This window comes from Lepidothrix coronata, unplaced genomic scaffold, assembly GCF_001604755.1.
Source record: "Lepidothrix coronata isolate B3197 unplaced genomic scaffold, Lepidothrix_coronata-1.0 Scaffold199, whole genome shotgun sequence".
In the NCBI taxonomy this organism is placed as follows: Eukaryota; Metazoa; Chordata; class Aves; order Passeriformes; family Pipridae; genus Lepidothrix; species Lepidothrix coronata.
This window is the reverse complement of record NW_016690379.1, coordinates 928,727-945,322: the sequence shown is the minus strand read 5'-3', so window position 1 is coordinate 945,322 and position 16,596 is coordinate 928,727. Positions and strand designations below refer to the sequence as shown.

The 16,596-nt window shown below is 56.8% G+C and overlaps 1 protein-coding gene across 27 annotated transcripts in view; it reads left to right on the top strand.

Annotated features, from left to right (window-relative positions):
- Positions 1-10,809: 10,809 nt before the first annotated feature.
- The window catches only part of NFASC (neurofascin), an 82,978-nt gene continuing 77,191 nt past the window's right edge, over positions 10,810-16,596 (top strand). For all 27 annotated transcript variants that reach the window (XR_001877598.1, XM_017832194.1, XM_017832207.1 and 24 more), the window contains exon 1: positions 10,810-10,866. The gene's annotated coding sequence lies outside the window, so the exon portion shown is untranslated. The remainder of the gene's footprint in view (positions 10,867-16,596) is intronic.

Genomic DNA, 16,596 nt, shown 5'->3' with positions numbered 1-16,596 from the left:
GTCCCACCGCTTTGGAGGAGAGCTCCAGTTGTTCCAGTCATCCAGACAACTCTCCATTGCCAAGGAAATGTCCCAAAACTCCCTCACTTGATCCCTGCTGAGCCAGACTCGGCAGAACCCCCAGGACTAAAACCCGACAAGTTCCAGCTCAACACGAGGAAGAACTTCTTCCCACGGAGGTGGCAGAGCCCTGGAACAGGGAGGGTGTGGAGTGTCCCCCTCTGGAGACATTCCAACCCCCCTGGATGTGTCCCTGTGTCACCTGCTGTCCCATCACCTGCAGCAGAGGTGACAGTGAGGGTGCAGCACCCCCCACCCAGCAGCCCCAGCAGTGCCTCCCTTTCCTTCCCTTCTCTTGCCCTTTTTTCTTCTTTTTTTTTTTCTCCTGCCTGAAGAGCAAATAAAATCATTTCCTCCCGCTGCTAAATTAGAAAGAAAGGGGAAAAAAAAAACAACACACAAACACAAAAACCACCCCCAAAACAAAACAACCCTCCCCTCCCCAACCTCACAATAAGAATCTTGGAGGAAAGAAAAAAAAAAATGAACTGGAGCATTGAAGATAAAAGAAAGGCTGTTAAATGAACGTGTTGAGGCAGAAAGGCATTAGACAGCACTAGTAATTGTTAATTTGTACTCAGATTTAGTACGAAAGGGCTTTTATTGCTTCAAATATGCATTTATTCTGGTTTTCCATTTGGAGCAGTAACATGCAGATGAGCTTTCAACCCCCCGAGGTATTGGGTAAAATAAAAGAATAAAAAATAAATCCCTTAATGGATTTTCGAGTCTCTAGTCCCAGCTACCATTTATTTTATTTTTTTTGGTTTGGTTTGTTTTGTTGCTGTTTCGAGCATCACAAGGTGCAATTACAGCAGCACGAGGGGCACTCTGTGAATTGGCTGAACTCCCTGGGGAAGGGAAGGCACTGCTGGGGGGGTCACATCCCAGGGTTGCCTCCAGAGGGAATCCTGGGCCATTCCTTGCTATGTGTGGACAGCAGAGACCTCACTGAAGAGCTGAGCTTTGCAGTGCTGCCCCAGTGATGTCACGGGATCATGGGCAGGGACACCTTCCACCAGCCCAGGTGGCTCCAAGCCCTGTCCAACCTGGCCTTGGACACTCCGAGGGAATCCAGGGGCAGCCACAGCTTCTCTGGGCACCCTGTCATATCCTGCAGTACATGCCAAAATCAGGAGAAACCCCAACTATTCCCGCTTTATTCCAAGTGGGGAGGGTGGGGGTGAAGGCAGTAACTCATCTGTGTCGGAGCAACAGGGACCCCAAATCTACTGAACCAAACCAGCGACCCCAAATCCCAGCCCACTGTGACTCCAGGGCTGTTTCTCCCCATCCACTGGTTTATTTTTAGCCCTCCCTCTGAATCCCTGAATCCCTGTCCGTGCCAGCTCATCCCAGTAAGGCCAGTTAGAGCTCTGGGTGCTCCCTGTGGTGCTGTGGCTGAGCAGGGCTGGAGCCCAAGCCAGGGAGGTTTCAGGAGAGTTTTCTGCCGTGCACACATTTTATTTTTTTCCCCCTCTCTGTGAGAAATACTCTGATTTAAATGGGAATCGATTCAGGGAAGTCTGACAGACGAATACTATAAACAAGATCAAATGAATTTATGACTGTTGTCCCTTCCAGCTCCATAATCAATGAACTGTCAGGGAAAGATGCTGGAGTGGCAAAGCTCCAGCTCTGGATCGGCACAAGGAAAAGCCAAACCAGGCTCTGCGTTGGGCAGGGACAGGAGTCACAAATAAAAACCACCCCATCCTCTTCTGTCCATCTGGGTCCCTCTGAACCGAAGGGGTTCCATCAGTTTGGGTCTCCTCCAGGCCTGGGATGTGTGAGGGGGGAGGACAGGGAGGATGCAAACAGGGACACCCATTCCAGGGTGGGCAGCTCTGCAGCACCATAAAGGCCAAGATGGGGGAGGTGTCCCTGCCCAGGGAACAAGATGATCTTTGAGGTCCCTTCCAACTCCAGCCACTCCAGAATTCCATGTAAGGACTGAGGTTCTGGCACGTGGAAAAGCAGCAACACCCAAATCCTTTCCAGAGCTCCTTGATGCAGGAATCGTGGAATTGTGGAATATCCTGAGCTGGAAGGGACCCACAGGGATCATCAAATTCCAACTGCTGGCCTTGCACAGGACACCCCAACGCTCCCCCCCTGTCCCTGAGAGCGTTGTCCAAACCCTCCTGGAGCTCTGGCAGCCTTGGGGCCGTGTCCAAACCCTGGGGAGCCTGGGCAGTGCCCAACCACCCTCTGGGGGAAGAACCTTTCCCTGAGATCCAACCTGACCTTCCTCTGACAGACCTTCCTGCCATTCCCCCCGTTCCTTAGGATTCCAAATCCTCAGGATTCCACCCCCCTGTTCCTCAGGATCACCCCCCTGTGCTCAGTTTGACCCCCCTGGTTTCAGTTCCCCTTCACACCCAGGGTGTGTCCCTGGAGTTCTCCCCCGTGCAGCTGCTCAGACAGCCCGAGCCGGGTCTCCTGGCCTCAAACCCCACGAGTTAATCCCAGGCTGGAGCTCAGGAAGGCTGGGCCACCCCCTCCAGCCCCGGTGGGAACATCCTTCCCCAGCGCTGAGCATGTCAGACGCACTAAGCTCTGCAAGGATCGATTCCCTTCACAGGATCAACAAAGCAATTTGCTGTCTCGGGCTGCCTCTGCTGTGAATAATAAGCAGCCACGGGAGCCTGGCCCGTGTAACACCTTGTGCACTTGGAATTTGGGAGCCATCAGGGGCTGTAAAGGCAGGGAGAGGGGAAGGAGGGAGGGAATTCCAGGCACTGGTTGTCAGCGGAGTCTTCTCGGGTTCCTCACCCGTTTAAGGGCTCTCCAGGTTCTCCAGTGCTGCAGGGGGCAGGGATTCAGTGGGGGGTGACAAGGGCAGTGTGGGCAGCTCACCACAGCCAGCTCGGAGAGCCCAGGTCACCCCCAGGGCTGTGGAACAGCTCCAGGGGTTGGTCAGGATCTTATTTAGAGCCTCTCTCCTTCCAACCTTCCTTTGTTAATCAGTCCTCCTGTCCCACCTCAGGGCACCCACAGCCCTGCAGGACAAGGATCCCTGCTCAGGGCAGCACATTCCAGCCCTGCAGCTCTGTGGAACAAGGATGAACCCCCCCAAGGACAGATCTCCCTGGGCCCCCCTCTCCTCCAAAACCATCCTCCTCCATCAGTCCTCCTGTGGCAGGATGGTGCTCAGCTCTGGCCACCTCCCAGCCTCTGGCCACTGGGAATTGTGTCCCCTGGAGCCACTGTCCCACTGCCAGACCCTGTGGCCCTGCCTGTGCCACGAGCCCGGGGTGGCAGAGCAGGAGCTGTGTCCTGCTCATGGCACGAGCTCAGCTGTGCAGAATTCCGGAATCCCAGAGTCACTGAGGCTGGAAAATCCTTCCGGGATCATCCAGTCCAACCTGGCAAGCGCCCTGTCACACTGAGTGCCATGTCCAGTCCTTCCCTGGACCCCCCCAGGGGCAGGGACTCCCCCTTCCACTCCTCTTCCAGTGCCTGACCACCCTTTCCAGGGAGAAATTCCTCCTGATGTCCAGCCCAGACCAAGGGGAGCACTTTTGGGTGCCCCCTTCTGCCAGGGGGCACATCCAGACCCCGGGGCTGGTGCTGCCCATGCCAGACCAGCGGCCCTGAGCTGGGTGCTCTGCCTGAGGCCGCTGCAAACTCTCTCAAGGTCACACTGTGAACCCAAAACTCAGAGAAGGAGGGCGAGGAAGGTCTCAAAGCAGGCACCAGTCCTGCCCCAGAGCCCCAGCAGCCAGCTCGGCTCTCCCCTGCCAGCAGGACTGCCCCCCTCTGCTCCCGGGAGTGTTCTCTGCATGCCAACACCAGTCCATTAACATCGAACCCGGCCCTCCTTCCCCTTGGCAACAGCATCAATATTTATGATGTGTAGCTAATGCAGTCTACTTATATGATTTCTAGGATTTCAGGTGGGAATTCTTCGTACAAAAGACCTCTAATACCTCCCTGTACAGGAGGCTGCCGCTCACCTGCAAAACAAGGATTATGGAGCTGCGACCTTCCTTTTAGCACCTACTCGGTGCCGAAAAGGCCCAGCCCGCAGCCGCCTCTCAATCACGGGTAATTTAAGTGGAAATGCAGGTACCAGACACCCACCTAATGCTAATTGCTGTGCTTAGGCAGGGCTGTGAGTGCCTGAAAGGATCAAGCCTATTGATTGATGAGCCAATAACCTGTGGCTGGGCTGTGGGGTGACCTTGTTCAGTCGCGGGGAGCGAGCCAAGCACCCCCCAGGCGGTCCCTGGGAGGCAGATCCCGGTAGGATTTATGTGTGCCAGGCTCAGGGAAAGGAGCTGGGCACTTCCCTCTTGGCACTGAAGCTTCCTGGAAGGCATTAGGGGCAAGGCAGCAGTTATCCCTTGATATTCAGGAAGAATTTCTCCCTGGAAAGGGTGGTCAGGCACTGGAAGGGGCTGCCCAGGGAGGTTTGGAGTCCCCACCCCTGGAGGTGTCCAAGGAATGACTGGACGAGACACTCAGTGCTCTGGGCTGGGGGACAAGGTGGGGATGGGGCACAGGTTGGCCTCGATCTTGGAGGGATTTTCCAACCTCTGTGATGGCCCAAATGGTGAGAAATCCAGGCAGCTCCCAGCCCCAGGAGGGGATGTTTCAGTCAGGGCACATCCTCCAGCAGAGCTGCTGCCCTTTTCCATCCCCCAACCCCCGGGATGCTCCTCGGTGAAACCAGTTGACTGATGATCACGTTCCCCCTCCTTTAATTAAAAAGCCTGGCATTTACAAATCAAAAATACCCACACCGGGATTTTTTTTTTTTCCTGCCCTGGTATTTTAAATAATAATTATTAATTCTTAATTATTCATGATTAACGACTGCTCTGCACATTTAAATGCCTTCCTTCCAAAACAACCCTGTGAAATAGTTTGCTGGGAGGAATCTGCTGGGCTGGTGAGAGCAGAGGGACTCACAGGTTCTTCTGGGGCTCCAGCCACTGAGCTGTGGCCAAACTGGGCAGCAGGGGGGGGCCACTGGTGGACACTGGGCTGACTCCTTGGGTGTGCCTGCTCTCGCAGCTGAAGGAAGCCCAGGTCGGTCCTGGGGTCTGGAGCACCTTCCTGGGTCACCCCCAGGGGCAGAACCACACAGGAGGGGCTGCAGGGACCCCCCCCCTGCACCCAGGGGGCTGCCAGAGGCGTGGGGGGGTCACGGGCACCCAAAACCAGAGGGGAGAGCCTGACCTTGGGAGTCTGAGACCAACGTGGCCAAGCTGAGAGGCTTCAATTCAGCTCCATAACATTGATCCCAGCTCAGGGACTTGGGGGGCCGAAGTTCCAGAGGGCTCAGTGTGTGACAGCCCCCAGAGGAGGGATTTGGGGACAGCCAGCACCGGGTTTGGGGACAGCCAGCACCGGGTTTGGGGACAGCCACCACTGCTGGCCAGTCCCTCCAGGAGCACGTTTCCAGCTCGCTGGTTTTCCTGGGCCACCTTTTCTCCCTTTAGGATCCGCAGCCAACGTTGCCAAACGTTTGTGCCAACCAGTGGCCCCGGTTTCACCGGGGGTTCCCAACATCTCCCCCTCCTCATGGCAATGGAAAGCCCTGGGCAAACTGGATGGCACCTGCTGCTCCCGGGGCACCCGAGCAGGCAGGATGTTCTTGTGGGTTGGATACGCCCTGAAGGCAGGGAATGTTCTTTGCTGAGTCTTTCTTTCTCGCCTCGAGTTTTGCTCCTCGGCGGTTCCAAGATGTCCCAGGGCTCTGTTCGCTCCTCTCTCGTGCTGGCAGCAGAAATTGGTGCTGTGCTGCGATCTAGTGGTGCAGCAGGTTCATGGGATTCACTCCAGGCTGGAGACAGGCCCTCCCCAAGCAGGTTTTCCCAGGCTGTTTTCCCAGGTCAAGCCTGATTTCTGCGGAAATCGGGAAATATCCGTGTCCTTGTGCTCTGTACCGACCATTCCTCCCTCAAATGAGAGAAAAATGAAACAATGGACGTTGTTCTTCACACGCAGCAACAGGGAAGGTGGATAATGCACGAGGCAGAAAAGTGCCTTAGGGAATAAAACCTTTTAAATTTGCCACCTGGAGGGTGCTGGAAACCTTCAGGTTTTTGGAGGGGCAATATAAACGATTTCTCTCACAGTGAGCAGCCGGATCACTTCAGAAATCAAGGGATGATTTAGAAATGAAGGTGGCACGAGCACAGCCAGGCTGGCTTGGTCCTTTCCAGCTGAGCAAACTCCTAATCCCCTGGCAGCAAATGAGTAAATGGAGGCACTCGGTGCTCCTCGAGTCACTAGAAGTGTTTGCAGAGCGTGATGAGAGAGATGGAGAAGTGCAGGGAAGAGGGAAAGAGCTTTATTTTTTTTTAATTTTTTTTCTTTTTCCCTGCTCCTTCAGTTCCTCTCAACCCCTCCTTGGGATGCTGAGGAGGGAACGGCATCATTCAGCTTTTCCATGGAAATAGCTTTGTTTTCATCTTCTTCCCATCCCCTCACGGAGATCAGGAGGCTGGAGAGGGTGAGCACAGGGGTGTGATGCAAACCTGCCTGGCTGGGAAGGTGACAGTCCCTGGGGAAAGGGAGGGAAAACGCTGGGCAGAGCTGCCTTGGGCTCTTGGATCTGTGATCACGAAACCTGTCTGGGAAGAGCAGTATCAGAGCAAAGCTTTGTTCACATCCAGCTGCTGAATATTTCATGGAACACCCGTGTCAGACACCGGAGTCTCCGGGAGCGCCTGGAGCTGTGCCGTGCCCCGGGTGCTGCCAGCCTGTCACCGCCCTCAGCGGGCTCTGCTCGGGGCTGTGCCAGGCTGGGGGGATCCTCTCTGGGCTGGAGCACCCCCAGGCCCCAAATCAGGGTCCCCCCAGCCCCCAAATCAGCCCGAATCCCAGCCGGTGGCTCCCTGGCCCAGAGCTGCGAGCAGGGGCTGCAAACTGTGCAGAGGGGTCTGAGCCGGGGAGAGAGGGGCTTGTTCGAGGTGGTTTGCGGGGAAATGACTATTTTGGGGTGTTGCTTTGCAAAAACTTCTCAGGGCAGGCTCAGGTGGTGTCTCAGGGGGTGTTAGTTGGTGTCTGTGCAGGTTTGGAAGGGCAATGCCAGTGTTTCGTTGTGGCCCCACTGATGCCACCCCTCAGGGTTTCACCCACCTCCAGGTTGGGGTGGGCACAGTCTGGACTGTCACAAACAGGCAAATAAAGCTCTTTTTTCCTGCATCTTAAAAGCTGAAGGAAACCTTTCCTGCAATGAAAGCTGGAGCTGCCACCGGGTTAATCTCTCCATGGGGTGCAGAGAACTCCCAGTGTCCAGAAGACCTGGGGAAGGAAAGCAAATAAATCTTGGGGAGTAAAACCCCCTTGCCCAGCAGGCAGCTGTGGCTCTTGGATCCCAGGCTGGGTATTAGAAGCTCTTCAGGAAGCAGGTAAGGATTGAGCAGAGAAATAAAAGTGTCACACTTAAAGCTGGAGGTGTTGGAGCCTCCCCAGGCACGGGTCACTCCCAAAGTGCTCCAGGCACATCACAGAAAACAAACCCAAGGAGGGGGATGACCTGAAATGCTCCCTAGGATCAGAACGACAGAGCTCTGGAGCATCACTCAGGCTGTAGGGTCGTGGCTGGGGGTTCTTAACTCGATGCAGATCCTTTAATCACCAGACCCAGCTCAGGTCGGCTGCTTTTCCCTCCTTTCCTGGATCCATTTCTCTCGCCCTTACACAATCCTTTCCCTTTGCTTCCCTGCCCGCGACACACAAATCCTGCTCTCCCGCTTTGCTGCGAACCCGCCGCAGCTTTTCCCAGCCCGCCGCTATTCCCAGGCTCCCACAGGAGGAGGTTTCCCACAGCTCGCGTTTTGTGGGGCGGGTTTCGCGAGGGCTAAAAGCGATGCCCCGGAGCAGGAGAGGAGCGTTCCCGCTGTGGCAGCAGGTGGCAGTCCCGGACCGGGAACGGCGTGTGCCGGGCTGGGCAGCGCCTCCAACCCCAGCATTCCAGGGGCTTTGCCTGCGGGAGGTGGGCTTTGCATCCTCCCGGTACTGCGGGTTCCCACTCTGGAGCGGGATGGAGCGAACTGAAGGATCCCTTCTCCTTTTAAATCGTTGCCTCCAAAGGAATCGAGCTCTGTGCTTTGGAATCAGGATGAGTGTATTTAAATGCCGGTCCGGGTTTTAAATCCTCTGTATTAATACTGAATAAACCTGCAGGTGCATTAATGAGGCAAAACACCTCTGCCAGAGCTCCCGTGGGTAGGGGATGGGAAGGGCTTCGTGCCCCGGGCTCTCAATGAGGGAAGCACAGAGTGGCTCCAACAGCCCCGTGATTTATGTCCTGGGGGCAGGAAAAGCTGCTGCTCCATTAAAACAAAGTGCCTGGGACATGCATCCATCACCAGCTTTTCCTGAAAGGCTCCACGTGTCACAGCAAGGCGCCCACAAATCCATCTTTTCCGAGTGCAAACGCCTTAAAGGCCGATCAATATTTTTCTCAAAGAGATTGGCTGGAGGAGAGGAGCTCATCTCATCTCATCTCATTCCTCCCCTTTGCCCGTTCCCTGGTTAACTGTTAATTGGATTGCTGTGGATCTCCAAGGGGAAGGAAGGGAAGGGACCCTCCGTGAGGTCCTGAGTGGGGACAAATATCCCGAGGGGAGCTGGGAAGGGCTCAGAGCACCCCGGGGTGGGGCAGGAGTCAGTCCCTCACCTCCCCTGCCTGCAGCAAGGTCTGGCTCAGGGAGCCCTGGGTCTGGGATGTCCTCCTCATGTTCAGCCTCATCCTTGCTGGGAAACACCAAGCCCTGGACCCAAATTCCTGCTGATTTTACAGCCACCTGTCCCAAATGGATCTCGCAAGCACAGGGTGAGGTTTCTATTGCATTCAAACGCTTCACCTCGAGTTGCCAGTGGTTTGCAACTATTCCCCTTGATCATTTTGACCCTCTTTGAGCAGCATTTGCTTATCCCTACATAGAGATGTGTGCAGGAGACACATCTCAGGGTCCTTTCCCTCGTGTGGACAGGCTTGAGGAGCCTCTGGGCTCTTCCTCAGAGCTCTGCTCACCATCTCCTCGCAGGAGGAGCCTCAAAGAGGACCGAGCAAGATTTTGCTCATGGAACAAGCAGATGAGCACTGTGTGCTGTGAAGCAGTGTTTGTGTGGTGCAGGAAGGCAGGGGCCCCCTCCAGATGGGATTCTCTGCTGAGGCTTCCAAAAGCCAGAGGGGACATTTCGGTTCCTTCCCAGCAGGCTGTCTGCAGCCAAGGCCATGCAAAGGAACGAGGAAAAGTGGATTTTGCAGGGCACTGAGCAGCTCGAGAAGTGCAACGTGCCCTTGGATCCCTCTGGAATTAGCAGGAATCAGCACCTGGGAGGAGCAGTCAGCACTGTTTGAGAGGGAGCTCTTGAGTGACTTTCCCCACTCCCGCCCTAAATCCGGCTCCACAACAGGATCCCCGTGGAAATGGCAAACCTGGGTGAAATTTAATGTTTCCAAAGGTGCTGAGCAGCTGCAGGATGAGGAGTTGAGCCCGTGCTTTGGTGACATTGATATCAAAACATCCCCACCTTTAACGCCAGGTTTCCTTGTGCTTTGTTGCTGATCCCTCTTCGCCCCCGGAGGCAGGGGATGGGTGGCTGGAATTCTGCTCAGCACTGGGCTCTGCACTGTCTCAGCTCTTCCTAATTGATTTATCTGCCTTGGTTTGCAGCAGCTGGGCTGTTGCTGCCCTGCAGCACCTGCTCTCCGAGTCTGGTTTGTGTTACTGCATCCATCACTCACGGGGAAAACTGCAGCCCAAAGCTGCTTTCCCAGAGCCCCTGAGCATGAGGAGGCCCTGGCACAGGGTGCCCAGAGAAGCTGTGGCTGCCCCTGGAAGTGTCCAAGGCCAGGCTGGACAGGGCTTGGAGCAACCTGTGCTAGTGGAAGGTGTCCCTGCCCATGGCAGGGGGTGGCACTGGGTGATCTTTAACGTCCCTCCCAACCCATTCTATGATTTGCATTGGATTGTTCCATATAAGTAGTTCAGAGGATACATGAAATATATATAAAAAGGGTCAGTGTGTTGCTTCCAGAGAAAGCTCCTCTCTTAGTTCAAGTTTTGCAGCCTCAGCAGAACATTTGGAATGTAAAAAAAAAAAAAAAAGAAAAAACGCAGGGCAAGGAGAGGCAGCAAAACCTCGCTGTGAGTGTTTCCTGGGCGGGGGAGGCTTTAATTAAAGTGACACTCCTGATCACCAAGAGGCTGAAGAGATGTCTGGGCTGCGATGTTCACCTCTGCTGGGTCACTCGGCGGGGGACAGCGCCTGGTTTGGGCCACTCACCAGCTGGCACCGCACCCCGAGCCAAGATGTGGCGCTTCAGCTCCTCCCCAGCGGCCCCGCCGTGGCAGAATCGCCCTTGAGGGGGGGATTTGCCCCTCACGGCGGTGCTTTGGGGGGGCCCTGGAGGGTGCTGAGCCCCCCGCAGCCCTTCCCCTGGGTGACCCCAGCGCTCAGAAAACACTTGCCCTTCCCTGCCCAAAAGACTCGAGCCGGTGGATTCCCAGCCCGGGGTTGCGCCTTTGGCGCCCGCGGGGATTTTTCGGGGAGGCAGAGCCGGGGCGGCGCGGCTGCGGCTGCTAATTAACGGCCGCGCTAATTAACCCCTCCCCCTGCCTTAGCCCCCTCCCCGCCAGCCCCTGCCTTCCTCCCTCCCTCCCTGCCTCCTCCTCCTCCTCCCGGGGCGCGCTCGCTCTCCGCCCGCCCGGGAGCGCGCAGTGCGGCGCGGCCGCGCCCGGGAGCGCGCAGTGCGGCGCACCGAGCCCCGCACCGAGCCCCGCACCGAGCCCCGCACCGAGCCCCGGCTGCCGCCGACCCTCCGCTCCTCACCGGGTAAGGGGGTCCCGGGGGTGGGCACCGGGATGCGGGAGCGGCCCGGGGGATGCTCGGGGCGGGCGGAGCGCGGGGCACGGCCGGGCGGGGGGTGAGGGTTGGTCCCCGCATCCTCACCGCGGATTTGGGATCTCGCTGCCTGCAGAGTGACACCTTCCCCCTCCCTCCCCCGTTTTTTTGGTGCCCGGACCCCGTGCGGGGGGAGGTGGGTACCGGGCTGGGGGCATGTGATGGGATTTTGGCTCTTACGTCACGACATCGTGTCCGCGCGTGTGATAAAATCCCGGGGTGGCAGCGCGGGGGGACGGGGGGGAAGCGCAGCCCGGGGACAGACCTTTGTGTGACACGGCAAGTTTGGGGCCCCAAAGCTCCCCCGGGGGACGAGGGCTTTGCCCCGCGGGGAACCCGGACCCGGCGCTTCCCTCTCGTGCTCGGGGGCGGATCCGCCTTCTCCCCTCGGAGACCCCCCGCGCTGGCAAAATCCATCCGGCGAGGCCTCTCGGAGGACTCCCGGGCTGGGATGCGGCGCTGGATGGGGCCGGGCCCCGCCGGAGAGCAGCGCCCGGTGCCGGCCAGGTTTGTGATCCGCGTGATCCGGCCGCGCCTGCAGCAGCCCCGCGATCGATCCGGCAGCTCCTGGAGGTGGGGAAAGTGCTGAATCATTTGTGCTCCCGGCTCTCCGGGCGGCTCAGCTGCTCCCCAGCTCCGGCAGATGCTCGGGAAGGGGCTGCGGAGGGCGAAGGAAACTCCGCTGCGTGTGCGAGGCCGCGCCGGAGGTGGGAATGCTGCGGGCCCGGGAGAGGGAATGCTGGGCTGGAGCGCGGGGCAGTGTCCTCTGCCGTGGCCTCAGCTGCTCCTTGGAGGACAGGGAGCAGGGAAGATGCTCCTTGCATCCCGCCGAGGCCTGTGGGCATGGCACCGTGGGGGATTACGGGCGAAAAAAGGGAGGTTTTTCTCCAGAAAATCCTGTCCCTGCTAAAACTGGGAAAGGCTGGTGCGTCTGGCTTGGACGGGTTTTTCTTTTTCCTTTTCCTTTGAGCTCGTTTTTCAAGGTCAGCTCCTCGGAAGAGCGCGTGGGCCGGGGGGCACTCCTGAAAGTCAAGCAGGGATGTTCCTGGCTGCTCCCTGGGAGGGAGGCGGTGCAGAGGGGCAGGGGGGATGTGTTGCAGGAAAACCGGGATGCTGCCATGCCCAGCCAAGCCCGGCTGCTTTAAGATGGATCCTGTGGCGCTGTGGTGTTTCCGGGGTGCTCCTCTCAGCCGCTGAGCACAAAGGCAACAATCCTGTGACTTTTCCAGAGCTGCTGATTCCTTTCTTTCTGCCCGAGGTTCTGTGAAACCCCCACCCTTGGCAGGCACTGACGGGCAGCGTGGCTGCTTTGTTCCCAGAAAAACTTCTCTGCCTGGCCTACCCTGAAAGAAAACCCCTCAAACGCAGCATCCTCCTTTTCATTTCTATTTCTGGCCTTTCTCTTCCCCCCCCCAGCTCCAGGCTGGGCTCTTGCTGACTTCCCTTTTTTTTTGTGTGCGTGTGTGTGGTTGTAACAGGAATCCGACATAAATAATGCATGGAGGGCTGCTCAGCTGACAGAGGACGGGCTCAAGTTGTTAAATTTGAAAATAAGACTTTGTTTACAGGGGTTGAGACCCGGGGACTGGCTTTGTCTCGCTGGAGCTGCACGATGGGGTTGGTTCTTGGGATAACAAAGCTCCGTCCTCATCCTCAGCCCTCTCAGGCTGTTTCCCGAGCTGGGCTGTGGCTTTGGGATCTGATTTAAACCGAGACAGTCAATCCAATCACCTCTTCTCCCAGCTAATGATTAAATGGAAAATATCCCAAGCTCTCAAAAGGTATTAATTCATAATGAATTATTTGCCTCGCCGGGATCTAATTGTCTTCGCGGGGTCCTGTGCGTAAAATCGATGCCGCTGCTGGCAAAGTGCCACCACAAAGGCTTCCTGCGCTGCTCAGGCAAGCAAAGGTGGGCTAATATCTTTGGTAGAACTGGCAAGAAATGAGGATTTGGTCCTGCCTGGGCTCCTGGCAGCCGTGTGGGGCGCTGGGAGGAGGCTGATCCCACGGGATTCCCAGGAAGGAGGGCAGGGAGCCCCAGGGATGAGCTGCTGGTGCAGCTGCTCAGGGAGAGCAGGGGGGGTGTTGAGGTGAGGGGTGATCCATGAGGTGTCTGTTCTGTGTGTCAGGGGCTGTGTGGGACCGGGAATGAGATGCTCCAAGTGCTGCCCCAGGAGCTGCTGGTGCTTTCCATGATCCCGAGGAAAGGGAGAGGACATGGGCGGGAGGCAAAGGGACCTTTGTCGGCTCAGGCTGATGGGAGAGGGGCAGTGGAAGGAGTTTAAAGGAGTTTAACTTTCCACTGGAGTGATTCCCACTTCCAAGACTCTGTTCCAGGCCTGGCTGGGTGACCCTGGGGGAAGGACCTGAGGTGACCTTGGGGGGAGGTTGCTGGGTGAATATTCACAGGTCCCAAGGACCTTGCCAGGCTCCAATCCCCTCCCTCTTCTGTCACCTGTTTGACCCCACTGAGCAGGAATGTGGTAGTTTGGGGGTGTCTCTACAAAGCACTGCCCAGTGTCTCCAGAAATGGAGCTCACCTGGGCAGGAAACTCAGATTTAACCCCACTGTGGTTGTTTGCACTGGATGTCTCTGAGGAACACACAGAAAATCAGATTTTCCTGGAGTCTGAATAACAGCAGAACCCGGGAGGGGACTTCTAAAAAACCCAAGCAAGAAACCTCTGGTACTTCCCTTTAGAAGGTTTGTTCCTTGGGTTTCATTTGCCCTTTACCAAAATATCCCCCTGTATCTTCAAACTGAGCAGGCAGCTCCAACCACGGGTTGTGTTCACTTACAGCTTTTGAAAGGCTCTTGCAAATCTTGTCAGGGAGGTCTAGCTTGTCTCCCTGCCCTGTGGGTAACTCCTTTCAAAAAGGATTTTCTTCATTTTAAATGTTGTTGGATGACTTCTGCTCCAGCTTTTCTCTTTTTTTCCCCCTCCTGCTCAAGCAGGTCACACCTTCATTCCTTTACCTTGGCTGTCCAGGATAATTATTGCATAATTTTAGAGATCCAGCTCAGAGTGAACCTGCCTGAAGTTGTTGTTACGTTAAATAATCCCCCTCCCTTTCTTTTTCTTTAATCCAGATCTGAAAGAAACAGTGCTGTGTTATTATGGATTAAAACAGAGCAGGATTTAGACCTCAGCCCTGCTTATAGGGATCACCATTCCCAGTTAATGAGATAGGAGGAGAAGGATTAACAACTGAACAAGTAGAGATGGGGCTGTGTGGCTAAACCAGGTAGAAGTTCCCAAGGATACAGGGGGACAAGTCTTTGCTTTGTCCCTTTATCTCCCCTCGGTTCAGAGCCCTTTGGATCTCATCCCATCCTGGGAGATCCAGGCCTGTTCTCTTCCCTGTGGGAATGCAGCTGGGAGAGAACAGCCCAAGGGCACAGGGGAGCAAAGCACCCACTGCAGGCAGAGCTGGACCAAAGGCCTTGGGAACAGGGAATGGAGAATTCCCTTCCCAAAGCAGAGTCTGGAAATCCTTTCCTGGCCTCGCTCTGCTCCTCAGCCGAGCCCCAGCACGGGGCTGCTGCATTCCCAGGCTGGGGGGAAGAGGCAAGAGGGGGCTTTGCACAGCCAGGATTCAGTGTAGGGGGACACAGGCAGGGCTGATAAATCCCTTGCACTGGCCTGGATGCTGCTCTCCCACCTTGGGAAGCAAACGTTGCCCCTTACAGATGGCTGGTTAAAGGGTGCAGAACCCAGAGGCTTTTGGTGCAAGGTGAACCCGGAGGTTCATTGGAATTCCTGGCAGGTTTTCTGCTGCTTTCTGCCTCCCTGGCAGGGGGTTTTGCCATTTTTCCAGCACGGGGACCGATGGGTTCCTGCAGACAGTAGGAATCCTGAGGCCCAGCAAGGGTGATCCTGTCGGACTGTCAGCCCGCATCCTGAATTCCTCCTGAAATGTCCTGGCACGGATGGGCCGGGCTGGCAACTGCAGTGGGAGCTGGGAGGGTGACAGGGCTCTCCTTGGATCTGCAGGAAATGCAGCGAAATCCTCTTTCTGCTCTGAAGTGCTCCCTTTTCCTGGCTATCCCATAAAAGAATCACAGAATCATGGACTGGGTCGGGTTGGGAGGGACCTCAAAGCTCGTCCAGTGCCACCCCCTGCCATGGGCAGGGACACCTTCCGCTAGCCCAGGTTGCTCCAAACCCTGTCCAACCTGGCCTTGGACACTTCCAGGGATCCAGGGGCAGCCACAGCTTCTCTGGGAAACCCGGGAATGACAAGGACGTGACTGTTGTGGGTGGGAGAGGGACCCTCGCGGAGCGGCCCCGTCCCGTCCCATCCCGCGGGGCTCCGGCCGCTCTCCAGGGTCCTGAACCGCCCGCCGGGGACCCACCGCGAGCTGGGGGCTCTCGTGCCCTCCCCCTTAGCCCCCGAGGTGTCCTCTCCTGATTTCCCCTCGTGTCCAGGGTAAAAAGGGATAACAGGGACACGCTGAAATAAGAGGATGCAAGAAGGGGGGGACGGTTCCCCCCTCCTCCCTCTCCAGCAGGACTGGATTACCCGGAGAGGGTGGGTGGGCTCCACCCTTCTTGGACAGGTGTTTTAAACCTGGATAAAGCCCCCCCAACCCGGGCTGGGCTTAGGGCTGAGCCTGCTTTCAGCTGATGGCTGGGCTGGCTGACCTGCCGTGGTCCCTTCCAGCCAGAAGTGTTTTGTGATCCCATCACCTCGAGGGTTTTCCTCAGCGGGGAACAAAACAACCTGCTCCCTGTTCACATCCCTCTGAGAACCTTCTCTCCTGTACAGAGACTGTCTGTGCTCACACCACCGGGGAGCTGGTTTATTGGATATTCACAGCCCTTTTTATTGAGTATTTGCACAGCCTGGGGGCAGGGAAAGAAATAACAGCAATGACACCATTCCCTTCTCCCTCAAAGGTGAAGGCCAGCCCAGGCTCTGGAAGTTTTTCCCAGTTAATGAGGAGCTGCCCGTGCTCTGGTGGGAAATGTCACTGCTCCTCCGGCAATTCGACTTGGGGCCAGCCTGGATCTTGTTCCACGGGCTCTTAGCAGTCCCACGGAGGGGTTTGGCACCACCAGCCACCCCGTGTGCCGTGACACAGCCCCGTTTGTGAGGCCTGGGGGGGTCACTCTGCTCACAAAGGCACGTCTGTGCTCCGAGCGGGCCCCCATGGAGTGCAGGGCCCAGGAGAAGCTCCCGCTCTTGCTGTCACTTAAATGGTGTCAGGCCTCGTGAAATCTTGCTTTCAGGCTCCCACCAGCCCCGGCAACAAAGCCCTGCCTGTTGGGAGCTCGGGGGTTTGGGTCCGAGCCCCCGTGACGTGCTCACAGATGCGAGCGGGGAGGGGCAGGGGGGGAGGACAGAACGGGGGCTTTGTGGTCACACACACGTGTGACACGACACTGGGGACCCCCAGAGCTGCTCCTGGGTCACCCTCCTCTCGTGACACAGCTGCCAGGCTGGGGAAGGTGGGAGAAGAGGAGGTTGTGTGGAGACCTCACAGCACTGCCTGGGCAGTGAAGGGTCTGCGAGGAAGGGAGAGGGGCTGTCAGCAGGACCTGGAATTATGAGACAAATGGGAACGGCTTCAAAGTGACAGAGGCAAAGTTTAGGGGAGAAATTCCTTCCCTGTGAGGGTGGGGAGGCCCTGGCACAGGTTGCCCAGAGAAGCTG